The following is a 27,805-nucleotide window of genomic DNA, read 5'->3' as shown; positions in this document are numbered from 1 at the left end:
TATCACCGTGCACAAAACTTAAGTCCAAGTGGATCAAGGACCTCAACATAAATCCAGCTACTCTGAACCTGCTAGAAGAGAAAGTAGGAAGTAGTCTTGAATGCATTGGCATAGGAGACCACTTCCTAAATAGAACACCAGTAGCACAGACACTAAGAGAAACAATCAATAAATGGGACCTCTTGAAACTGAGAAGCTTTTGTAGAGCAAAGGATATGGTCAACAAGGCAAAGCGACAGCCTACAGAATGGGAAAAGATCTTCACCAACCCCATATCTGACAGAGGACTGATATCCAGAATATATAAGGAACTCAAGAAATTAGACATCAAAATGCTCAACAGTCCAATTAAGAAATGTGCTATAGAACTAAACAGAGAATTCTCAACAGAGGAAACTCAAATGGCCGAAAGACATTTAAGGAATTGCTCAACATACCTAATCATCAGGGAAATGCAAATCAAAACAACTCTGAGATACCACCTTACACCTGTCAGAATGGCTAAGATCAAAAACACTGAAGACACCTTATGCTGGAGAGGATGTGGAGCTAGGGGAACTCTCCTCCACTGCTGGTGGGAATGCAAGCTTGTACAACCACTTTGGAAATGAATATGGTGCTTTCTTAGAAAATTGGAAGTCCATCTCCCCCAAGATCCAGCTATACCACTCTTGGGCATATACCCAAGGAACGCTCAACCACACCATAAGAGCACTTGTTCAGCTATGTTCATATCAGCATTGTTTGTAACAGCCAGATCATGGAAACAACCTAGATGCCCTTCAACTGAAGAATGGATAAACAAAATGTGGACATATACACAATGGAATACTACTCAGCAGAGAAAAACAATGACATCATGAGGTTTGCAGGCAAATGGATAGATCTAGAAAAAATCATCCAGAGTGAGGTAACCCAGACTCAGAAAGACAAACATGGTATGTACTCACTCATAGCAGGATACTAGATGTGGAACAAGGATGACTGGACTGCTACTCACATCACCAGGGAGGCTACCTGGAAAACAGGACCCCAAGAAAGACACAGGGATTGCCCAATGACAGAGAAATGGAATGAGATCTACATGAACAGCCTGGACATGAGTGGGGGTAGTGAAGGGCGAGGGTCGAGGGAAAGAGAGCTTGGGGGAGCGGGAGATCCCAGCTGGATCAACAACAGAGAGGGAGAACAAGGAATAGGAGACCATGGTAAATGAAGACCACATGAGAATAGGAAGAAGCAAAGTGCTAGAGAGGCCCACAGAAATCCACAAAGATACCCCCACAACAGACTGCTGGCAATGGTCGAGAGACAGCCCGAACTGACCTACTCTGGTGATGGGATGGCCAAACACCCTAATTGTCATGCTAGAAACCTCATCCAACTACTGAGGGATCTGGATGCAGAGATCTATGACTAGGCCCCGGGTGGATCTCTGGGAGTCCAATTAGCAAGAATGAGGAGGGTTTATGTGAGCGAGAATTGTTGAGACCAAGGTTGGATAAAGCACAGGGACAAATAGCCAAACGAACGGAAACACATGAACTATGAACCAATGGCTGAGAGGTCACCAACTGGATCAGGCCCTCTGAGTGGGTGAGACAGTTGATTGGCCTGATCTGTTTGGGAGGCATCCAGGCAGTGAGACCGGGTCCTGTGCTCATTGAATGAGTTGGCTGTTTGAAACCTGGGGCCTATGCAGGATCGCTTGGCTCGGCCTGGGAGGAGGGGACTGGACGTACCTGGACTGAGTCTACCAGGTTGATCTCAGTCCACGGGGAAGGCTTTGCCCTGGAGGAGATGGGAATGGGGGGCGGGCTGGGGGGAAGGTGAGGGGGGCGGGAGGGGGGAGAACAAGGGAATCTGTGGCTGATATGTAGAACTGAATTGTATTGCAAAATAAAAAAAACAAAAAACAAAAAACAATAAATAAAATTAAATAAAATCTCCTCCTCTTTAAAAACATCTATTAGACCCAACAAACTAACAGTTTTATTCTACTTTCTAAGGATATCTTGGTGGAGTGGTAATTTGAATGGAACAGGCCCTCATAAGCTCATATGGGATGGCATTATTAGGAGGTGTGGCCTTGTTGGAGGTTGTATGTCAGGTTTGATTTTATTAATAAGTACCTTTAAGAACTTTTAAGATTCATGCTTCATCTGGCACCCAACTTATGGTACAAATTCATGAAAAAACTGCTTGCCTGTGGCCTTGTGGGTACCAGCTCAGGCCCAAGATACACTCGGCTGGTTGTGGTGGCACACTGGCTGGATTTGCTGAAGGATGCAGAGGCAGGAGGATCCCAAGTTTGAGGCTGGCCTTGGAGGCTTCCTAAGGAGAAGCTTCAGCCGGGGCCTAGCCACAAACGTTTGCGGTGGGACCATGGAGGAAGTGGCTGCTCCTCCGAGTTGCTGGCTCCTTCTCATCATGTTGGTGACTTCGGTGATGCTGCTACCTGGGACAAAGGGTTTACTGCTGCTTGTTCAGAGAAGAATTGCCAGGAACATTGTGCTACAAGAAAACATTGGCAAAGGTCAGCAATTAAGCTGATTAACACCACCAAAAGATTGACTTTGGACTACAAACTATTCAGGACAATTTTGAGATGGCAAGCTGAGATGACCCAGCCTGACAGACTACTTGAACGAGGACTTGAAACAAGCCCTGCACTTTCTCATTATGCAGCTACTGGACAAATGATACAGGACTTGACAATTAACCCAAAAATTTTCTTTTCAGGATCCCCTAAAGATGTCTTCACCCCCAGAAAACAGGAAGTAATTTTAAGAAAATGACGCTCACATTCCCAAGAGGTGGGATCGGAGGTTTTTGGTCGTTTAATAAGTTATGGATATTGTCATTGTTTACAATGGTTGGTTACAAGTTGTTAATTGTTAATGGTCAGGAAAAAAGCTGAACAAGGAGATTAGATTCAGAGTTTTTGTTTAAAAAAGAAAAAAGAGAATATAGATTTGAGGTAGATAATTGAATCTACTCTGAGAAAAAAGATAAAGAAATAATAGGATAAATGGGTAGATCACTGAATCTACACTGAAAAGAAAAAGGGGAAGATAGAAAAATGACAAAAGGTAGATTATTGAAACTTTTATGAAAAGAAAAGAGAATATGAATATGATAAGATTAAAAGGTCAATTTTGAATCTACTTTTAAAAAGGAACTACTTGTTTTAAATAGGATAAGTAATGAAATTTTCTTACGTTTTTCAAATGTTACTGGACTGGACATTGTTACATATTAATGGAGTTTTTTTTGTCTGAATCTCTCAAATGTTAATGGACTAGACATCGTTAATGTAATCCTGACTGTGTATATTGTATATACTTATTGGATGTAATTTTTCTTGTATTAGTTATAAGCTTTTTTTATTTTAGACAAAATAAGGGAAAATGTGGTGGTATCATGTCCCCCAAAATATTGTGCACCCTGATAAACTTATCTGGAGTCAGAGACAGAACAGCCACTAGATACAAAGGCTAGAAAATGGTGGCACTCACATCTTTAATCCTAGCATTCCAGAGGTAGAAATCCCTCTGGATCTCTGTGAGTTCAATGTCACACTGGAAATAGCAAGGCATGGTGACACATGCCTTTATTTTTTTTAAAGATTTATTTATTTATTATGTATAAGCATGTATGACAGAAGTCTAGAAGAGGGCACCAGATCTCATTACAAATGGTTGTGAGCCACCATGTGGTTGCTGGGAATTGAACTCAGGACCTTTGGAAGAGCAGTCAGTGCTTTTAACCTCTGAGCCATCTCTCCAGCCCAACACATGCCTTTAATCCCAGGGAGTGATGGCAAAAACAGAAAGATATATAAGGTGTGAAGACCAGAAACTAGAAGCATTTGGCTGGTTAAGCTTTCAGGCTTTCGAGCAGCAGTTCAGCTGAGATTCATTCTGGGTGAGGACTGAGAGGCTTCCAGTCTGAGGAAACAGGATCAGCTGAGGAACTGGTGAGGTGAGGTGGCTGTGGCCTGTTCTGTCTCTCTGATCTTCCAGCATTCACCCCAATAACTGGCTCAGGTTTGATTTTATTAGTAAGAACTTTTAAGATTCATGCTATATCATAAATTCTTCTTAAAATTAAGTAATTGATTCAAGGCCAGCCTGGTCTACAGAGTGAGTTCCAGGTTAGGCTCCAAAGTTACACAAAGAAACCTTGTCTCAAAAAACCAAAAAATCAAACCCAAACATAAAAACCTTGAGTCACAGGACTTCCCAATTGTTCATGTTCCAGTCAGGTTCCAGGGTACTTCACAGTTAAATATTTATTCACCAAAAGAAAGAAAATGAAATGCCACTTAGAATTACCTTTTTCTGAAGATGATATAAACATTTGTGGAATTGCTCAATAAGAATCACAAGGCTCTATGTAATTCTTCCTAAGGAAGGAGAAAAGAAGATAGTTAAAAGCACAAGTGAATGAACTGAGCCAGGTTCACTATCTGAGTCTGCAGAAAAAAACTTCTAGTCCAATGTCAAAAATCTGAACTGCAGTGACAGTGACTTTCTCACACTTTTCTTTCAAAAGATGGAAGTTTGTATCAGATTTTTAATGCTATGGAACTGTGAACTTTCAAATAATGCAGTTTTAAAATTCTTTGAGAATTTCATCCAAAATACAGTGTATTTTGATCATATTACCTGTCAGTCCTCTCAGATGGTTCCTGATCCACTCTCTTAATTCCAACATTACTAAATCCATGCCCATTGTTTTGTTTTAAATCATCTACCTAGGGCAATACTGCATGCCCATATGCTCATGTGTTAGAGCCATCGCTAAGTTTGCTCAAACTACCTGGCATCAGTACCCTAAAGTAAACTGACTCTTCCTCCTCCAAAGCCATCAACTGCCACCAGCTTCTCAGGTGGGGGTGGGGGCCAGTGAGCCCCTTTGTCTTCCATACTAGAATGTTGACAGCTTGACCTTGGAGTTCATGAGTGCAGTAGTCCTGTCACGCCCAGAAGATCCTGTTTTATTCCAAGCTTTGTAATATGCTGCAAGCTGGGCTGGAGAGATGGCTCAGCCGTTAAAGGCTAGGCTCACAACCAAAATATGCTGCAAGCATTTCAGAAATATCAAACATGACATAGAGTATATTTAAGTGTTGACAAGAATTCTGAAGAAAATGTTAATGTTCTTAATTTGACTGATTATATTGCCATGTTATAATTAAATGAATCAAGGCAGTACTGTATCATGAATCTGATTGTTGTTTTTTATACTGGAAAATGCTTAAGGTAATTTCTTCTATCTACATAATTTCTAAAATGCATAGCCAGAAGCTGTATGTGACAAAAGATCACTGGAAACTGCACTGAGGCTATATTCATATTCTTGATATTCAGATAACCATGATTGCATTTGGTGAATGAAAGCTGGTCTGCCTGATATTTGGGACATGACTTTCAGTTTACCTCAGTTCTTCTCTTACACATTATCATAGATAATTACAGTAGATTTGGTGATGTAAACAGTGTTTTCACTCCAGAGCTGAATGTTGCCATCCACAGCCCGATGAATAAAGGTAGAAATGGAGCCCTGAGGGCATCCTCATCAGAACAGCATTGTCCTTGTTGATTGCCTGAATTTAGAAATAAGTGGATAGTGTAGGCATCGAGGTAATTGTACCTATCAATATTCAGACTCTATTGGACCCCTGTCTGGATTGTTTTACCTATTTTGTTTCTCATAATTTTGCATGTATATGCATATATGGCTACATATATATGTTTAATATATTTACAATCAAAATCTGCTTCAGTAACTCTTTTCTATTTCTTTTTTCAGAAACATGGTCCATGATGTTCTGTTTTTTTTCTTATAAGATTTCAGAGACTTGAACTTAATATACAAATATCATATGAAATGTGACTTTTTCTCAAAGAAGGATCCCCATTATATTATTTTTGTTCTCCTAGGATTATGTGCAATGACAATCATCACAGCATTAACAAATAAAGACTTTTCTCACACATTGTCAGAGTTTCTCCTATATTTAATTTTCCTTATTCTGACTTTTCTTGATTAACATTCTGGAGTGACCCACCTTATCCTGACTTTTCAACTGCAGGCACTTCTACATTTCATTTCATCAGCTTGCTGCTTCTCCACTTTCCTTAAAGGATTCCAGACTAGTCATTGAATGGGGTGTCCTTGTGCTGGTGAGCTCAATGTTAGGAACCCCCCTACTAAGTTTGTTGTCTTTATAAAAATAACATCCCCCAAAGACAAACACGATCAGTCCAACACATTCTAGAAGAGCCCATGAGATGGCATCAGACATTGGTAGTCTTAAATCCTCCATTTCCCTCTGACTTTTCTCTAAAGTATGTCCTTAAAAATTGGGGGGTGTGGATTTAGCTCAGTGGTAGAGTACTTGTCTAGCAAGCACAAAGACTTGGGCTTGGTCCTCAGCTCTGAAAAAAAAGTGGTCTAAATTTATCTTCAGAGTACCTAACCTGTTGCATATTCCTGAACCAGAGACTCTTGCCTCTCCATTACAATAATCCACATCACCATGCTAGAACTCAACCTGTTTTGTCACAACCTTTCTGTTATCATATACTGTATCCAGGATTCCTTGTTCCTTTTCTAAAGTTCTACACAAAACCTGGAATGTTTATTTAGAAAGATTCTTGGGGGACTAGAATGGCAGGGCTGCCTGGATGACTAGTATTTGTCCCACCTCAACTCAACTCACATATCAGCCTAAAGTAAAAGTGGGACCACTGAGAGACAATTGGAATGGGACTAAATTTCAGGGCTATTTCTGGGAACCAGATGTCCTAGAATGGTTCAGATTCAAAGGGCTACAGATGGTGAAAGAAAAATTCTGAGTTCTTCACCAAAGTCTATTGATTCAAGGTTGGGGTCATCATACTCTTTCTAGATATTATTTGCTCTCAATATCTGAGGGCTCACCTGGGCTCAGTGTCTCAGGGAAGGCTCCTGGAAAGGGCAGCTTGGCTTTTGGTGAATTGGGGAAGAGCTTGTTATCAGATAGGTGATGGCCTTTGGCAGTGACCCTAGCTGTCCCTTCTCTGGAAATTATATTTTATCCTGGAGAGCCCTTGGCATCTTCTGTGAAATCACCAGTGCTGTGGCAATACCAGCTGCCCTTGAGGCATCCATTAAGTGTTAATAGGGTTCACAAATCAACATGTTGGCAAGACTGAGCACACTGATTGGCAGAGAGAGCCCTGGTTTTCTAAGAAGGTGGTAAGGCTAGAATTGGACCTTCTAGTAATGAGGTTTGGAAGCTGTGATCATCTGAAGCAATGGGCCTATGCTGCTTCTCTGGGTTCCTAAAGAGCAGATACAAAGTAAAGGATTTCTGATGGTTAGTTTAGCAGAGAGCCAGGAATGGTCAAGGCTGCAGCTGCTGTACAGAAACCTCCTTAAGTTCATTCTGAGTGGCAAAGAATGCCAAAAGGAGGCAAAGAATCTTTAATGAGGTATCAGGGTAGGATGTTGCTGCACTTCATTCTCAGTGGATTTCTGGAGGTTTCATGGATATCTGATGTACATACCAGGGAGGGAAACTTTCTGTCCATGTACCCAGGTCTGAGACATTCAGTTGTTTTGAGTCATGGACACAGGTTATCAGGCCCGGGAGGTGCAAAGCACTAGGGACTCCAGGACTTCCTTGCATCACATCAGGTATGAGCTGACAATTCCAAACCAACATGGCTGAGCTTGCTTATGCCTTACAGGGCCAGTGGGGCTGCAGTAGGGGCTGAGGCATATATCTAGCCATGGTGATTGGAGACAGACACATGGCATATGGTCCCCAGTTTAATAAGACTTAGTTCTTCAAGTCTAACCAATAGCAACTTGGGCAGATGAGAGATTAACATAGCAAAGATAATTGCCAGAATTATTTATTAAGCACATCAGTGTTGTGCTTTTCAAAGAGCTGCTACATAGGGTCATCTTGCCCACTTGGCAGGAATTTTGTTTTTACTGATAAGAGCACAGAGGACTTTTATGGCCGACCAGGACTTGGTGGTTGTGACCCTACTCTACCCACCTTCAACAGCCTGTTAGAGGAAATGTCCTTTGTTATGTGACTAGAGCCAAAAGACTGGTCAATTCTAGTGAATAAACATTTACATCCTAGCATCTTCAATCTTACCTCTAACCTGCCTGGTTAGCCTCACTTCCCTGTGGAGTATTTGTGGAGGCAGTGCTGGCTTAGCTAAATTCTACTTTGTGGGATTCAGTGTCTCACAAGCAAATCTATTAGCAAATACTTTATAACATTAATTCTATTAATTTGAATTACTTTGACATCATTATAAGACAGTATTGTATCCAAATAATTTTCCAAGTAAAATAACTTTTTATTCAACCATATTTGATGTTTTAACTAGAGTTGACTTTGTTCCTCCTTACTCTTTAGAACAAAGAAAACATAAATTCAAGGAATATCTGTTAATACAAAAAATAATGTTTCAATACAAACAAGAAAATCAGATATCCAGGAGATGTCAAGTTCAATTCAGTTCTCAGAATTACATTAGAGTTGTCCACTAAGAACCTAACATGTGCCACATTTGTAATTTTCCTACTAATTATTTTTAACTTTAAAAAAACAAAATGAATTTTTGTAACTCTTAATACAGTTATGATTCCTAATATTATTACTTCAACATATGATATTTAAAAACATTAAGAGGCCGGGCGGTGGTGGTGCACGCCTTTAATCCCAGCACTCAGGAGTCAGAGCCAGGCAGATCTCTGTGAGTTCGAGGCCAGCCTGGACTACCAAGTGAGTTCCAGGAAAGGTGCAAAGCTACACAGAGAAACCCTGTCTCGAAACCCCCCCCCAAAAAAAAAAAAAAGAAAAAGAAAAACAACCATTAAGAGGCCTGGACATGTATTTCAGTAGTAGAATGCTTGCCATTAAAAGTACCACAAAAGAAAAAGCACTATGACATTTAACCTTCTCTTTTGGTATTGAGTCTTCAAACAATCTGGTGTGTATTAGCACTTTCAGCATGTCTTGATTTGTACCTGAGGCTACTTTATGTGGATGATGCACTAGGTCATCATTTTCTATATCTGTTCAAACTCTTCAAAGGCAACAATTACAATTTCTTTAAAAATGTATTCTGTGTATATTCACTTGCTTACCCACTTGTGCAGGTGCATGCAAGATATGGTACACATAGGCAGGCCACAGTAACCTTCAGGCATGTGTACTGTGAATGAGACTGAGGTAGTCAGGCTTGGTGACAAGCAACTGCATCTGCCAAGCCATCTCACCAGTCCAAGAGAAAACAGTGTTCGAGAAAAGTGTATGTATACATACTGAGATACCGACTTAGGAGCTATGGTGTGCTGTAGAAGTCAGTGTTTGGTTTTGAAAATCTACATTCTAAACACCGTGGCCTCAAACTTGAATTCCTTCTGTCCCAAAGTACAGATCATAGATTGGTACCACTGCAAATGTGATGGGCAATTTCCTGTGTCTTCTGGGCTACAATGCCCAGTTGTTTTTTTTTAAAACAGTAGCCTAGATGTCGCAGTAAAAGAATCTTTTAAGGATAGGCTTGGTGGCACATGCCTTTAATCCCAGCACTCAAAGGCAGAGGACTGTCCCAACTCTGAGTAGGGGGGCCAGCCTGGTCTCCAGAGTGAGTTCTAGGGAAGCCAGGAATACACAGAAACCCTGTCTCAAAAAAACAAAATACAAGAAGAAAATCTTTTAGGTGTGACTAATATTTGAATCTGTGACTTTGAGGACAGCAGGTGGCCCTCTGCCTAGGTGGACTTTATCCAATAGAAAAGCAGAGTTGGAGGGTTGATAATCTTCCTCTGCAGCAGTTAGAAGTTGTCAGTTCTACCAAATAACATGGTCCCCACATTTTGTCATACTCTCTGAATTTGTGAATCTGATTTAGAATTACTGGAATGTCTAATTGACAATATTTAATTTCCTATCCTGATTTTTGCATGTGTTGATATCATTTGCTGAGGAATCATCAGATACTGTACTAGTCTATAGCTAAAAAATGTTGAGCTAAGAGTTTAAAATGATCTTGTCTGCACCATTAACTACAAAAATCTCAATTCACTTCTTGCCTCGAATTAAAATTTAAAAATATGGGATCTTGACTGTAGCTCAGTGGTAGAGCATTTGCCTAAAAAACGAGTGCTTGGCTATTATCATGTCCAGGCTGTTCAGTCTAAAATTAAATCATTTAGAAAGCTTCCAAATATCAACAGTGAGAGTCTTGCAACAAACAAGAAACTTCCCGCTACTGTGTCTAAAGCTGCAAAGTCTCAGTCTGTGCCTGCAAATGCCATCAGTATAAGAGCATCAAGAGGGACAGCTATCACCAAGTTTGTCAACACGAAATCTGTGAGCACTATATTGAAGAACACACTCGTGGGACCACCTATTAGAAGCCTCCACAGTGATACCCAGGGCACTGCAAAAGAGGGCCTTGGCAGGACCCTTGCCAATGTTATGGTCAGAAAAGGGCCTCTTAAAAAAGAATCACTATCTGGTATCAACATCCATTATCAGGACACAAAGAGAGAAAAGGCACTATCAAGAAGCTTGACATCTGAAGGTGTATCCATGACTAATTTGTCTAATACCAGAAGATAGAGAAGTAAAAAAAATATTAACCAATGCAGATACACAGCAGCAGGGGCAACTATTCATCGATCAGTTCTGACCAGAGAAGCCACAGAAGAGAGAAAGTAAGTAGATGAAATTCACTTTGTCTTCTTACTTTTCAATTACAATTTACCAATTGTAACAACATTTTTGAGAGGAGCATAGGCATTTCTCTTTGGAGCTTTACATGATATGATCTCCCCAAGAGTAAGGTATTATCCTCCTTCTGTATTCACAGCCACAAAGGAGTGTCATTTTATGAGGAGGCCTAGATCCAAGGGTGATGAATGCCATGCTCTCTAGTTGTCTGTGGCTTCTTTTGGCTTTCTCAATTCTCACAAAAGTTGTTGTCAAGAAGAAAAGAAATTCAAGACCCAGAAGCAGTCATAATGGGTCACTGGCTAGGCACAATCAAGACCTATTTCACAGTGGAAACCAAATTTGAAGAAAATGTATCCCCAGATTTCAGTAGTTGCTGTGAATGGGGCACAGCAGGTGCCTCTTGCTGTAGAGCCTCCTCCTGCAAGTGGTTCACATCCTGGGTTGTGGCCTGTTCCAGCTCAGGCTGAAGTTTTCTGGGCCTGGAGAGGAAAGCAGTTAAGACACAGGTCAGGAGGAGATCTGCCATGTCAACTGTCTAGCTACTACCTCCCACCATCTCAGGTATGCTGAACAGTCAACATTGATCTTTTGACTGATGTCATTGTTTGAATGCCCAAGGAATAAGGATAATAGAGTACCTAGGCCTAGAACTTTTCTCAGCCTTAAACACAAGTCATAATTTAAACTGAGCACTGTATAATGTCCTTCCTACTAGAAAAAATAGGACATACTTCCACAGTTGAGGGACGACATTTTGTAAATAGCAACAGGAAATTAATACCATAGCCAACAGTTATATTAGCAATACACTTGTTATTGAGTTACTGATCAACCACATAATTTTATTTATAGCTATAATACAACATTGCTATCTGGGCACCTGAACAAGGTCATGAGACTAACTCAGTCCTCATGCCCAGGAGGCACCTTGAACACGAGCAACATGCAAGATAGAACCTGTCATGCTAGAGCAGCATTTCATAAGATGTGTGCCTGGGAACACTGGTGCTGACTGCGCTCTGGGACCAAACAGAAACTTGTGATTTCCTTAGGAGCAGAGCTGGGAGTCTGCATTCTGCCTCTTTGGGAGTCTGTTACAGAACGCTCCCAAGAAGATTCTCATCTTCCCTGCATCTGAGACATCTGCCTGGGTTCATCCTGGAAAGTCCTTAACCTATTCTATCCAGAGAACACTTTGCACAGGAAATGGATAAATGTTGCAGAGAGTAGTGTTCAAAGGTGGGAATCTCTTCTCTATTGGGGATGCTCCTAAATAAAAATGTAATTTCAACCAGGTGTGGTGGTGCACACGTTTAAATCCCATTACTTGGGAGCCTAAGGCAGGCAGATCTCTATTAGTTCAAGAAAATAATTCTCAGAACGGAAAGAGTTAAGAGGAAAGTAGACTCAATTCTACAGACATATTGAGTATCAAACACATTGTTTCCTGGACAGAAGTTCTTGTTGACTGGACCAGCACCTTTCTCTGAGGATTTCATTCCCTGGTTGTAGCTGGGAGCCATGCATATGAGCAGAAGCTCACAGAAGACAGAGACCCCAGGTACAGGGGACCCATTTGCCTCTCCTTCTTCCCTCCAGCTTGGGCTCCTACCTCATCTGGGAGCCTTCAAAGAGATGCTGCAGCTTTTCTGCCAAGTCCTTTTACTGCATGACCATCCTCTTTGGAGCTCCTGCTCATTAGAAGATTGTGTTCTTAGTGAAGGGTTATACACTGTCACACAAATGTCAGCAGTTACAAAGGATCTCAATAGCTTGCTGGTCAGCCAGGCAGGCAAAACAGTAAGTATCCAATGAAGAAGGAAACCCTGATTCAATGTAAAGAATAAGAAACCCAGTGGTCTCCTCTAGCCAATGCACACATGCATGTGCACCATAACATGCACATGCTTACACTACATATACACATACATACACACACACATACACACACACACACATACACACACTCACTTTCACACACACATGCAAACACACTGAGAGTGAGCGAGAAAAGAGAAGGAGCAAGCAGAAGAAAACATCATGGCAGATGGTCACTTGAGTTTAGAATAATAATATCAGCCCTTTCAGAAGAGTCTCACAACTCAGCCATCATTCTTTGGGGACTAATACTGTTGTGGGAAACATGATTTGCTTGACCACACTATGTTGAACTGGTTAATGAAAATTTGCTCCTGTAGTCCCAAATCTCCCACCTTCCATCAATAGCTTGTCAAAAGCCTCTAGCTGAGCATCCAAAGAACCCCAGCTATACTCTGCTGGATGGGAGAACTGCGCAACATCACAGAAAAAAGAGCTCACAAGCTGCTACTCAGGCTTCTGCCACTGTGAACCAAGTGCTGGGCAAAGTGAAGAGAACACATTGGGATGCAGGAAGAAAGGAGAAGGCCACATGCCACCCAAGTCCATGACTATGAGAAGAAACCATTTGGCACTTGCACAGGGATCTCCTCCTTGAAAACTGCTTCCCCCCCCCCGTGACCTCACATGAGCCCTGCCAGGCAAAAGAGCCCCAGGACCCAGAACTCACTCACTCAAAGCTCTGGGCATAGAACCCTAGCTATCATAATGACATGTGGGTGTGTGATACATTATTGAACCATCTCCTACACTGGACTGCAGCTTCAAGCAGAGCAGCAGGGATGGCTTGCCAATAATTGAGTTTGTAGAAGAGGCTCACTTCCCAGAGGTACTTGTGCATGGACACTGAAATGAGCACCTGGCTGGATGAGAGCATGCATGAGGAAGGGGACAGATGCAAGCACAGGTGGGTGGATGGGCAGACAGGCAGTCAAATGGGCAAATGGTGCCAGATCTTAGCCTGACCCACCTGCCATTGCTGGGTTTTGAGGTCGCTGGTCTCTTCCTCTTGGTCCTTACAGATCACTTTCAAGTCTTACAAATGTTACTTCAGCATGATCCAATCCTCCAGCAGTTTGTTCTCCTGCCTCAGCATGTCCACCTTCTTCTTCAGCTGAGTTTGTTCCATCAGGAGCCTGCTGGGCAGACCAGTGGAGACACACTCTTCATAATAAGGCCCTGCCAGGCTGCTCCTGCCACCCCAGCCTCCAGGAACTAGAACCCTCAAAGTCCCAGGTTTCCAGGAAGATAGAGCCTAGAGTTCCATACAGTCATGATGGCTGCACTCAGAAGGCCAAAATGGGAGAACAGCTAATGGCAGATGGAATCAAACTACCATGGAAAATCCCAACACCAAAAGGGATCCATTTTCCTTCAAGAGAGAGAAGAGTCCCCCAACTGTCCTTAACTGTCCGTGATAATAAGGAAGCATTAGCAAGTGGTAGACAAATATCTTCTGAGGGAGAACAGCAGACACAAGGTGAGTATATTCTATCCACAGGTTCTATAGCAACCAGAGGTGTAAAGCCTGGGCCTGAGTTCCAGACACCCAGGGCTTCCTGACATTCCCCTCATGGTGTAAAATGATTGTCTCTCTAGAGGCTCCTGAGGCTCCAGGACAACGGTGGCAGGGGCTAACAGTCTTTTACACTTATCAAAACTGAGTCCAGAGGCAAGTAAGATAGCTGCTTGCTAATGCTGCTTCCTAAGAAGCATAATGGCTAGAAGAACCAGAGTTGAGGACTCTCTAGTCTAGAGAAAAAGAAAGGCAGAGATGGTCATTCCACAACTCACAAGGTCCATGTCAAGATGGGCATTTACCAATAGAAGACTGTCTCCTTGGTCATCTCGCTGAACTTCTGAGGCCTCAGTGTTCTCATTCTGCAAGGTGTTTAATTTCTTCATGATTTGCTCATGTTCCATCCTCAGTTTCTGATAAAAAGAATCTGGCTTGTGGTGGGGACTAGAAACAGGAGGAAAGAATCCCCTGAACACAGGCCTTAAGGATCACAGGAACTCAAGTTGTATCCTGGTCTACCACCTCACAGTGGATGCAGCAATCTGATTCTTCCTTACTGAAACCTCCTGGTGTTTTTAAACTTGTTATCTTGGACCCAGGTCAGCAGAGCCTGGGTATTCAGATGGAGGGTGCCCTGCCTGTGTGAGCTCACTCAGTAGGCCTGGAGGGTCAGTATAGCTCTCTATGTTACCAAGTGTTATGAGGAGTCTATGCCACAGATCTTGGTATACCAGATAGTGCAAAGATATTTCTCCCATTTCAGAACAGTGATTCTAGGTCCTGGGTGACTATTACTGAACAATTAGACAGAGCACATAATTCTGAGGTTGAGACCCAACATCAGGACAGCTACATAAACTCCCAGAGGGATTCCTAGGTGCCATCAAGGTGAGCACATAGGACAAGAGCAGCGCTGCTTAAAGTGGGGCTCCCAGACCTCAGCACTGGCATCATATGGAAATTGAGATAGGCAAATTCTCAGACCACACCACAGATCCCTGACTTCCAGAGTCTGTAGGACACACAAACCTACAAATGTGTGCATGCACACCCACACACACCAGAGAGAGAGAGAGAAAGAGAGGGAAAGAGACAGAGGTAAAAAAGGAGAGATATATAGATGAGAGAGAGAGGGCCCACTATTAGATGTTAAAAATATGCATGGAATAGTATTGTCTAAGAGTACAAGGCAAAGACTAGAGAGAAACACTGATGAGCCCCAGGACCTCCAGTCACTCACTGAAATGAACCAAGTGGGACCAGTCTCCTCCAGCTGCTACTAGGAGCTTCCAGCACACAGTCACCTGCCAGGCAAGCTCAAAGATACACCACAAACTCATAGTAGCTAGTGTCTCACAGAAGCCACCACCTGTCAGGTCCTTTCCAAATGCATGCTGGGAACTCACACACTACTGCCTCAGTCCCTGAATTCTGTGACTCAGACCACAGGCTCTGGTATTCATTTGCAGAAAGCAGAGTAATTATAGTCCCCATCTCACTCCCTCTGAAGCTACAGGTCTGCCTCTCCTCTGAGAAGAATTTAGGACATGAGGTTGGGCACAGAGTCACTCTGGAGGTACAGCCTCCTAGAACTAAAGACCTTAAAAGGAAGAAGGTGAGGGTGACATTGCCGACAGCCCCATGGAGTCGGAAGCAATGGAGACCTATTGTCCACGGTTCCTTCTGTGATAAAGATCAGGCAATCTTGCCCTTCATTTCTTTAGATGGTCACCAGCTGCAGCTCCATGATCAGCCTCTCCATTTCCTTCTTCACCTGTTTCTTGGTGAGGAGGATTGGGTGGGATTATGGCTCCACAGCAGCCTCTGTGGGTAAATGAACACAAGTGAAATTGCAGAGTGATAAGACATAGAGGATGGACTGACCACCCTGAGGCCCAAACAGAAAGACCATGTCTGGAACCCAGTGACAACCCAAATATTTTGGGCCAGTTGAGATGCCCCCATTGTAGATGTCAGCTCTCCCATCACTCTGTACATATGTGGCTGTGTAAGCAGCCAGAGGTTTCCTCTGTGGCCATGCACACTCTCAGGTGAACACAGAAACCACTTCTTCAGGCTTATTCACAGCATCATAGGATGCAACATGGTCCAGAGCCCTGAAGCCTGCCTGTGGTTTCAGAAGCCAGGAGGAAAAAAAATGGCACAGTGCACAAGCACTCAGGTGTTGTGAGGAGCCCAGATCTCCTACCTGGCTACTCTGAGGCCCATGGCTGTGGATGGAAAAGTCATGCAGGGGCACAACATGGTCAAAAGACTCACCAAGTCATCCCACTGACAGCCCAGGACAGGGAAGCTGGCACAAAGGAGCCAGTCTCTACCTTGGTCCTATGACTCTGACAGTCGTGTGGCTACACTAGAGAACAGCCTGTCATCCTCAACTGCTGTTTCAGAACCCTAAGTGGGGCCACTGTCAGAGAAAGGTGGCCAGAGGAGTTCTGCTGTACAGCCTGAGGACAGAATGTCTTGGCCAGAAGCACCTTTCTCTCCCCGTGACTACTGCCAGACTAAAGGAAACAACTGGGGGTGAAGTGCACTGATACCTGCTCTAGGCTGGGGACACATTAGTCATTCCCTCCTCCTGCTGGTCTCCTTCTGTCCCCACATTACAACCCAAACCCCAGTAAAGATAAAAGCCAGGCATTTCCAGGACAACAGCCTTGGTCTTGTAAGCTCCTGGCTTAGAGGATGGACAAACTAATGTTCTGGAATCCTGGATTTTCAGGAATTATGATAAGCAGGGAATTCCATTTGCTTCTCAGAGGATCCAACTCCTCTACCCCATTACTGAAAGCCAACTCAAGGCAACCTCCTCCAGGAAGCTCCCCATGCCATGCCCAGCACTTACTGTGTCTGTGCCAGAACCATTTTTTTAAATCTTATTTTACTCTGAGACTAAATGCCAGCTTCCCTCTCCCTCTTTCTGGTCTCTGGATGTTCTCCATTCTCTCTCCCAAGGAGGCTCCTCAGTCTTGACAACATGTCTAATGGTGTACCCTATAGACACTGAAGGAATGCTTAAGGCCTGATGTTGCTACAACAATGATGACATCACAGGGGATGCCAAGAGCTCTCCAGGATACAATAGAATGCCCAGAGAAGAGACTGCTGATTTCATGGGGAACAGCATTTGCCATCCTGCTAATTGGTTCTCCATGAACTGACCAGAAGCCCAGGTTCCATTTCCAGGAGCTTCTCTTGGAATCTGGGGGAAGCCATTCAGCACCTACTCCTTCCAAAGCCAGAGTTCCCTTAGTTTGTTTAGAAGCCCCATAGTACTTTCTATGTTGAAAACTGAGCTATACTTTCCAAATATTGCCCAAGACTGCCTCATTCCTTCCTTAAATCCCTCTATTCATCAATATGAGCAATTAAATACTACTGAGAAGCCATGTTAGGGTGAATGTAGATGAGGAAAGATTCCCTTCCTCAAGTAGAAGTGTTTAAAAGCACATCCAGGAAGAACTGTAGGACTGGTTACAGTGTGGTAGTTGGGTTAAGGGTAGAGTCATGGAAGCCATGTGCTTAGCTTTAGAAAATTGCCCCAGGAGTCCTTAGCAGATAGAGAATGCAGTCATCAGGGTGCTGGCAAAAGTCTAGGAAACTACACGTTTTGTGGTGCTATATTGTGTACCCTAATAAACTTGCCTGAGGATCAGAGGACAGAGTCAGCCATTAGATTAGACACAGAGGTCAGGCAGTGGTGGCAAGGGCAGCTATAAGGATTAGCCACCGAGAATGAAGATGCAGTATTTTATACTTGCCTTTTACAAGCCAGCAGGAGCCAAAGACTTTTCACCCTCTCCACGCTCCCCCCCTACAAAAGGATATACCTTCTTCTCAGCACCTCATGGAATCATCTCCAAAATTGACCATATACTTAGTCACAAGTCTCAACAGATGAAAAAATTGAAATAATCCCAGTATCTTATCAGACCAACATGAATTAAAGTTGGATTTCCACAACAGAAACTATAGAAAGTCTGCAAACTCATGGAAATTGAACAACTCTCTACAGAATTACCACTGGATCAATATAGATGTAAACAACCTTCTTATTAAATAAGAAACACAGAACCAATGCAAAGAAGAAAGCCAAGAGGTCAGAGCTAAGAGCTAAAACCTTACCCTTCCTCCTGTGGTGGTCCTACCACTCGGAACCAGAGCTACCCCTGTGTTAAGTCTTTATATAGAGTTCCTGTTCTGCCTTCTCATTGGTTGTAAACCCAACCACATGACCGCCTCACCACAGCCTGTCTGTATAGACCTCCAGGTTTTCTATGATTGGTATTGAGATTAAAGGCATGTGTATCCAATAATGGCTGTATCCCTGAACACACAGAGACTTACCTAGCTCTGCCTACCAAGTGCTGGGATTACAAGCATACGCCACCACTGCCCTGCTTTCCTATGGCTTGCTAATAGCTCTGACCCCCAGGCAACTTTATTTATTAACATACAAATAACATTTTAATACAAATAAAATATCACCATATTTCCCCTTTTCTATTTTAATAAAAAGAAAAAAAAGAAAAAGCTTATAACTAATATAAGAAAAACTATATACAAAAGTCTAATAACTATATACAATATATACAAGTAATAAATACCTAAACAATGGCTAGTTCATTTGTATTTGACAAATTCAGAGAAAATAATTCCATTATCTATCCTATTATATCTAATTCACTTTCTATCCTAATTGATCTTCAACTATAGCTAAATAATCTTCAACTCCCTCAGAGACCCAAGAAGGAAATAATATTAGCTAAAAAAAAATAAAAACAGGAAGTATATGCAACCAACTTCCAAAAATTTGTGAGTTGACAGAAACAGCCTGTAGATGTAACCAACTGTCTTATTAAATAAGAAACACAGAGCCGATTCAGAGAAGAAAGCCAAGAGGTCAGAGCTAAGAGCCTCACCCTTCCTGCTTCAGCGATCCTCTTCAGTCAAGAGAGCTCTCCGAAAAGGAGCTACTTCCTGTCTATTCATCTTTATATAGACTGTTCTGCCTTCTTATTGGTTGTAAACCCAAACATATGACTGTATGTACAGCCCTCCAGGTCCTCTATGGTATTGAGATTAAAGGCGTGTGTCTCCAATGTTGGCTATATCCTTGAACACACAGAGATCTACCTAGCTCTGCCTTCCAAGTGCTGGGATTAAAGGTGTGCACCACGACCGCCATGCTCTTGCTATGGCTCTAATAGCTCTGACCCCCAGGCAACTTTATTTATTAACATACAATTAAAATCACATTTCAGTACAAATAAAATACCACCATATTTCCCCTTTTCTATTTTAATAAAAAGAAAAAAAGAAAAAGGTTATAACTAACTAAAGAAAAACTATATACAAAAGTACAATAACTATATACAATATATACAAGTAATGAATATCTAAACAATGTCTAGTCCATTTGTATTTGACAAATTCAGAGAAAATAATTTCATTATCTATACTATTTTGGTAAGTCAAAAATGTATCTAATTAACTTACTATCCTAATTAATCTTCAACTATAACTAACTAACCTTCAACTATAACTAACTAATCTTCAACCCCCTCAGAGACCCAAGAAGGAAATAATATTACCCAACAAAAATAAAAATAGGAAGTGCATGCAAGCAACTTCCAAAATATTTGTGAGTTGACAGAAACAGCCAGCTGTCTGGACAGTCACCTGAGGTTTCTCCTCAGTGCTGTGGCATCATCTTCAGCATATAGGCTTTGCATATCTGACAGACTCATTTGTGAAGTAGGATGTACACAAGGTCAACAGTTCAACCTCACATTGGGTGAGAGCAGTCCATGTACCAGAAAAACCTGAATTCCACTAGTGTCATGTCATGATTCAGGATTTTAAATTCTGGAAATTGTTGATGGTTTTTGAATTCAGCTGTCCATTCTTCTTGGCTGTGTATATATGGCTTCATCTCAGCATCCCATTCTTCTCCACATCCCTCTATCAAATGCCAGTCTACTATTGAGAGGTGTGAGTTTAGTTTCTCTTCAAGAATAACTGTTTCAGCTGCTGCTCCACTGCACATTAGAAGTTATCGGCCCACTGCCTGTTCAGCTGCCTTCAAAAAAAAGGGCACTGTACCTTTTCTGAATTGCAAAGGCCACTTCAGGGATGGTGCCATATTGTCCTTATGCCTTTTGATAAAGCGATAACCACACTTGTTTTGGCAAGAATCAGTAGTCCTTTGTTTCATGTCCTGTCTGTCCATTTTGTCCTGTTGATTCGAGGATACTTTGTTGTCCAGTGGCTAACTTTGGCCACAATGAAAGTTAACTCCATATACAGTTTCTTCAATGCCCATATTTTCTCTGAAGTGGATTGGTACTGCCAGGAGCTGACATGTCTCAAAAAATAAAAATTTTCTAAGTTATTAAAACATTTTAAATGCCATATTCTGTAGATCTCTGAAGGGTTTGAAGATGACCTGTCTAAAATATATCTGCTAAATTTTTAAAACATATCTAGTATGACTACAAGTTCTGTTGTAATGTCTAACTACTAACTTTCATTTCTTTATATCCTAATAGTTGGTAATAATAACATTCATAGATCAGAAAATTGCATTGTTAAATGAATGGTATAAGTACAATTAGAAATATACATATAGCATTTTCTAACAATATCAATTTCAAAATATATAATTTGTATACAATATAAAACAATCCAATTCAATGTAAAGTATTTAAAACTAGTAATTGTCTTTTTCTTCTTTTCTTTTCTTCCTTATTTTTTAAAACAAGAACCTTAAATCTAATCTCCTTTGCTTAGCCTTTTTCCTAACCCTTGACGACAACTTGTAACCAACCCCCTTAAACAATGAAAATTATCCCAGACCCCAAACCCATTAAAAAGAAGAAAAAACCACCCACCCCACACCACCTCTTTGGGAATGTGGGCGTCGTATTCTTAAAATTGCTTCCTGCTGGGTATGGGCAAAGTTATCTTTATCCTGAAAGAAAAAATTTTAGGTTAATTGTCAAATTCTAGGAAAGGTAACTATATCCTTCATTATCCAGTCTGTGTATAATGCCAAAGTTCAGGGTTTATCTCAAGTCCTTATTCAAGTAGTCTTTGAGACTGGATCATCTCAGCTAGCTCTCTCAAAATTGCTCTGAGCACCTTGTAGTTCAAAGCTGATCTGTAGATGATGTTTGTCAGCTTAGTGATATTATTATCATCCATGTGGAATTGTTGTTGTTGTGGGGCCCCATCTTCTTCCTGGAGACTTCAGTTGATGTTAGGCCTGGCCATGATTTCCTGCAGAAAACTGATAAGAGACTGGAACACAAAGACTATATATGCAGCTTTTTAGAATTAGTTAGTACTCTATATGACCATTTATATCTTAACAAAGTTTAAAATGTATATATATCTATATATATTAATCTTGTAAATTTTGATATAAAATTTATACTTTAAGAAAAGTTTAAAGAATCAGAATAGAATCAAAGAGTTGAGATTAGTAATAGAATAGTCCCTTAATTAATTTGGCTTTTTTCCTGTCCCATAGCAGAAGATGGCTCTTTTATTCTGGCATGATACAGGGAGTTTGCATTTTCCTTTTAACAACATGCTTGAGTTTAAAGAAGGAGAGAGCCATTCTCCAACTCCAAAGTCAGCTTTAAGTTTTAATTGAACTGGGACTATTAGAAGACCAATAGTGTTAAATCTTTAAAGAAAAGCAGAAACAAACATTTAGGAAGACATAAAAATTTTAGATAACATACCCATACGCCATTTCACTCTGTTTCCTGTGATAGATGATTTGTCCCTTTTCTTCAGTTGTCTCATTTGTCCACTGTTCTTCAAATTCCTTAACCTTCATTCTCCTAAAAGACAAAAACAAAATCCTTTCCCCAAGGTTTTTTTGGGATGTTCCTTTTTGGCAAGTTATTATCTGATTAAATGAAAAGGCATGTGTTACTGGTATAAGTTAGTTTAAATTGGATGTTCATGAAAGTTTATGAACTATCACCTCCTCTAATTAAGAGGTCTCTCTTGTTCAAATCAAACCTTTATCAATTTTGATGGTACCCACAGCTTATCTTCTGTAGAAATAAAAGCAAAACCTCATCCCCAATGTATCACATATCCTGGTTTCCATTCTGAGGTCAGCACATCTTTTAAGTATATAGGTTGATTTCATTCTGTAGTTTTTTTCTATTATCCAATGTCTCTCTGCAGCTGTTGTTCTTTTCTCATTGGCATTGAGAAAATTCAAAGTTAAAGAGTATTATGTAGTCTATTTCTGGGGGTTTTTGTTACTCTTTTCTGTTTATTTAGCATATCTTTTAGAGTTCTGTTTGATCTTTCTATACCTGCTTGACCTGTAGGATTATGTGGTATACTTGTAACATGGTTTATATTGTAATAAGCAAAAAACTGTTTCATTTTAAGAGAGACATATGAAGGAGCATTATAAGATTTGATTTGTGCAGGTATACCCATGATGGCCATAACTTCTAGCAAATGAGTGATTACAGAATCAGCTTTTTCAGAGCTCAAAGCAGTTGCCCATTGAAATCCTGAATAAGTATCGATGGTGTGGTGTACGTATTTCAATTTTCCAAATTCTGTAAAGTGAAACACATCCATCTGCCAGATTTCATTCCTCTGAGTACCCTTTGGGTTACATCCTGCTGGTAATGGCGTTTTATTGTAGAAGGAACAAGTAGGACATTTCTTTACTATTTCTTTGGTTTGTTGCCAGGTTATCGAAAAATCATTTTTTAAACCTTAACTACTGACATGATGTTTTTTATGAAATTCTGAGGCCTCTAGCACATTTGCTATCAATAATTTATCAATCTCATCATTGCCTTTTGCTAGAGTGCCTGGCAGACCAGTATGGGATCAGATGTGAGTTATATATAAAGGATGACTCCTTTTCCTGATTGTATCTTGTAATTGAATAAATAGTGAAGTTAATTCTGAAGCATCATGGATAAATTCTGCAGTCTCAATATGTAATACTACTCTTCCTGCATACTGAGAGTCAGTTACTACATTGAGAGGTTCTGAAAAATCCATTAATACCAACAGAAGAGCATACAATTCTGATTTTTGAACTGAATTATAAGGACTTTGAACCACTTTACTTAAATTTTCTGATTTGTAACCTGCCTTCCCTTGTTTGTTGGCATCTGTATAAAATGTACAAACTCCAGATATGGGTTTTTTCCTCACAATTCGAGGCAAGATCCAATCAGCTCTCTTTATAAGATCAATTCTATTGCTTTTGGGATATTTGCTGTTAATTTTCCCCCAAAAAATTACTGCAAGCTTTTTGCTAAGCTTCATTTTCTATCAATAATTTTTCAATGTCCTCCTTATTTAAAGGTACAACAATTTCTGCTGGGTCTATTCCTGCTAATTAATGAAGTCTCAATTTTCCTTTCCAAATCAAGTCAGAGATTTTTTTTCACATAAGTTTTTAATTTTTTATTTGGTTTATTTGGTAAAAATATCCATTCCAATATAATATCTTCCCTCTCTGCATTAATATTCCTGTTGGAGAATGCCTAGAAGGTAAAATAACCAAAATGCAATCCAGCTTTGGATCAATACGATCTATGTTCCCTTCATGTACTTTCTTTTCTACCAAGGCCAATTCTTTCTCAGCTTCAGGTGATAATTCCTTGGACTATTTAAGTCCTTATCACCTTCTAAGGTTTTAAACAAATTATTCAGTTCATCATTTTTTACCCCAACAATAGTTCTTAGATGAGAAATGTCTCTAAATAATCTTTGAAAGTCATTAAGAGTCTGTAGTCGTTCTCTCCTAATTTGCACCTTTTGGGATCTAATTTTTTGTAGCTCTATTTTGTATCCTAAATAATTAATAGAATCTCCTCTTTGTATCTTTTCAGGAACAATTTGTAATCCCCAGCAAGGCAAAATATTCTTTACTTCTTCAAACATTCTTTCTAAAGTATCTGCATTTGAGTCAGCTAATAAAATATCATCCATATAATGATAAATTATAGATTTAGGAAATTTTTTATGTTCCACTTCTAATGGCTGTTTTACAAAATATTGGCACAGATTTGGGCAATTCAACATTCCCTGTGGGAGAACACTTCATTGAAATCTTTTAACCAGTTGAGAATTATTATAGGTAGGCACTGTGAAAGCAAATCTTTCTCTGTCTTTTTCTTGTAAGGGTATTGAAAAGAAACAGTCTTTTAAATCAATAACAATGACAGGCCATCCTTTTGGTAACAGAGTAGGCAAAGGAATTTCAGATTGTAGAGAGCCCATTGGCTGAATTACTTTGTTAATTGCTCTAAGGTCTGTTACCATTCTCCATTTACCAGATTTCTTTTTAATAACAAATACAGGGGAATTCCAAGGGCTGGTTGATTCTTCAATATGCTGAGATTTTAACTGTTCTACCAGCTCTTCTAAAGCCTGGAGTTTCTCTGTTGTTAAAGGCCATTGCTGAACCCATACAGGCTTGTCTGTTGACCATTTTAAAGGTAGAGCTGTTGGTGGTTTTGGAAGATTATCAGTTGTTGTGCCCTTTTCTTGTATGAAATGAATGGCTGGTGAGCACTCATTAGAATAATATCTTCTAATATTTCTCTCAGAAACATGTACTAGTTTATGATTTGTTTCTGAGATTGGAGGGATATTAATCTGAGTATTCCATTGTTGTAACAAGTCTCAACCCCACAGGTTCATAGCTATGTCAGCCATATATGGTTTTAATTTTCCTTTCTGTCCTTCTGGACCTATACATTCAAACCATCTTGCACTTTGTTCCACTCGAGATAATGTCCCAATTCCTAACAGTTGAATGTTTACCTCCTGAAGAGGCCAAGTTGGATGCCAAAATTCTGGTGCAATTATGGTAATGTCTGCACCTGTGTCTACCAGAGCAGACAAAAAAACACCATTTATTTTTATTGTTAGTTTTGGTCTTTGTTCATTAATAGAAGTTTGCCAAAAAATTTCTTTATGTTTTTTCCTGAATTTCCTATTCTCTCTGTTTCATCATCTTGACCAACATGATTTATTCCAATAGGCATTTGGTTATTTAGTTGCCTTGAGTAGGGGTTTTCTCTACAACTGCAGGAAAGGTTTGAACTGGATTTACTTTGGGGGCCTGCCTAAGGCCCCTCTGGGAGTTTCCTGAAGCTCGAGGCAAAGGATTACCCTGTCTGTCCCTTGCTGATCTCCATTCATTGGTCCAGTGTTTTCCCTTACCACACCTTCTGCATACTCCAGAAGGAAGGGGCATTCTGCTGCCAGTGTTCCTTGAAGAAACATTATTTCTAGGAATGACCTGTTTACAATCCCTTTTCAAATGTTCTTGCTTTCCACATCCAAAACATCTAACATTTCTCAAATCTTTTGAAATTGCTTCTCCTACCCACATATCATCATGGTCATAAGCCTCACCATTAACTGTGTCTCTAATCCAATCTCCCAAAGGTGCAGATCTTGCCTTTAATGTCCTGATTATTCTTTTGCATGCTGCATTTGCGTTCTCAAAGGCCAAAAATTCAATTATTATCTGATTTGCCTCTGAATTCAGAACCATTCTCTGTACTGCTGAAGTCAATCTTTGTAAGAAATCTGTGAAAGATCCTTTTGGGCCCTGTATAACCTTTGTAAATGACTCAGTTTTTTTTCCTGGTTCTTCAACTCTGTCCCATGCATTCAAGGCTGCTATTCGACATAGAACTAGGGTTTGGACATCATATAAACATTGTGTTTGTACTGAAGCATATTGGCCTTCCCCAATAAGCTGATCCTGGCAGACTTATATTCCGTTGTCCCTCCATTGTTTTTCTATATTTTTAGCCTCATTATTGAACCACATTTTCCACTGGAGATTTTGTCTGGGTTCAAGAACAGCCTGTGCCAAATCCTGCCAGTCCTTTGGTAGAATCCTATTACAAGCTGACCAGGTGTTTAACATTTGCTTTCCATATGGGGAATGCATGCCATAAGATGCTATTGCCTCCTTAAATCTTCGTAAGTCTCACATTTTAATTGGAATCCAAGTATTTTGTTCATTCTCTTCACCAGGTAGCTGCTGTAGGGCTACCGGATAAATTAACAGTGATTGTGTGAAAACTGGCTTTCTTTCTGTAGCCTTATGATCCAATTTTGAAACAACTTCACTGTTAATTTCCTCTGTCTGAATTTGCATTTCTCTATAATTCATTTTTACAGTTTTAACAAGTTTTTCTAAGACTGTTATCCTGGCACTTAAATTGACTATCTTTTTAAATAGTCAAATGAGGATAAGAAAAGTAATAAACTGAATAATTGGATCAATATTAATCTTCTCATATAGTTGTTCCATTGTTAGAGTGCCTAAAATTTCAAACAAAGCCCAATTTTCTTCCAATGTACACGTAAAGCCCATTTTTTAATGTAGAAAAAAAAATTCTCTTTTAAATAGATATGTTAATTAACTTACCAAGTCTGCATAGAACAGTAGAAATCTGAGGGAATTTCAAAAGAGCCACCTGGTGTTCGAGCTGTGAATCCAGAGAGAGAGAGAGAGAGAGAGAGAGAGAGAGAGAGAGAGAGAGCAAGAAAGCTTAGCCGCTTGAGCCGAGTCAAGCCTTGGCTTTACAGGCAGGAGCCCTGTTCGGCAGGGCAGGTCTGAGTTGTTTGTAGCAGTTGCAAGTAGCTCCAGCTGCGGGTCAGTCAGACCTGGGCCCTAGCTAGGGAGCCGGGCCGTCCAGGCCGGAAACCGGACCTGCAGCCAAGCCAAGCCAAGTGGTTTTTAATGGATTCTTGTCACATTGGGTGCCAAATGTGGATGTAACCAACCATCTTTTTAAATAAGAAACACAGAACCAATGCAAAGAAGAAAGCCAACAGGTCAGAGCTAAGAGGTAAAACCTTACCCTTCCTCCTGCAGTGGTCCTACCTCTCCGAACAAGACCTACTTTCTGTGTTAAAGTCTTTATATGGAGTTTCTGTTCTGCCTTTTCATTGGTTGTAAACCCAACCACATGACCGCCTCATCACGGCCTGTCTGTATAGACCTCCAGGTTTTCTATGATTGGTATTGAGATTAAAGGCATGTGTATCCAATAATGGCTGTATTCCTGAACACACAGAGACTTACCTGGCTCTGCCTACCAAGTGCTGGGATTACAAGCATATGCCACCTCTGCCCTGCTTTCCTATGGCTTGCTAATAGCTCTGACCTCCAGGCAACTTTATTAACATACAAATAACATTTTAATACAAATAAAATATCACCATACATTATCCTGTCATTTTCCATGTAATTATTATGGTAGTTAGTTTTAAGCAAGTGTACTCAAGCCGTGTCTTTCCTGGGCTCTTGCTGACTGTTCTCATAGATGAAATAATGTGGCCCCAGGATAAAGAAGATTTACAGATGTATTTTTAAGCCTGTTTTTTTATTATCTCTAATGTAGAGTCTCATATGGGAGTAATCAAGGAAGATGGTTCCAGAGTTCTCCATAGAGCAGAAGAGACCTGCCAGAAAGATATGTGATTAGAGTGATGACTTGACTCAGCAAAAATGTTGCAAATGCTTATGCTCACAAACACAGAAGCTGTGTATACAGCTTATGGCCACTTTTAGATATGGGGCTGGAGAGATG

Source organism: Peromyscus californicus, unplaced genomic scaffold (assembly GCF_007827085.1).
Source record: "Peromyscus californicus insignis strain IS unplaced genomic scaffold, ASM782708v3 Scaffold_4__1_contigs__length_199733344, whole genome shotgun sequence".
NCBI classification, from domain to species: domain Eukaryota; kingdom Metazoa; phylum Chordata; class Mammalia; order Rodentia; family Cricetidae; genus Peromyscus; species Peromyscus californicus.
Note: the sequence above shows the minus strand (reverse complement) of the source record.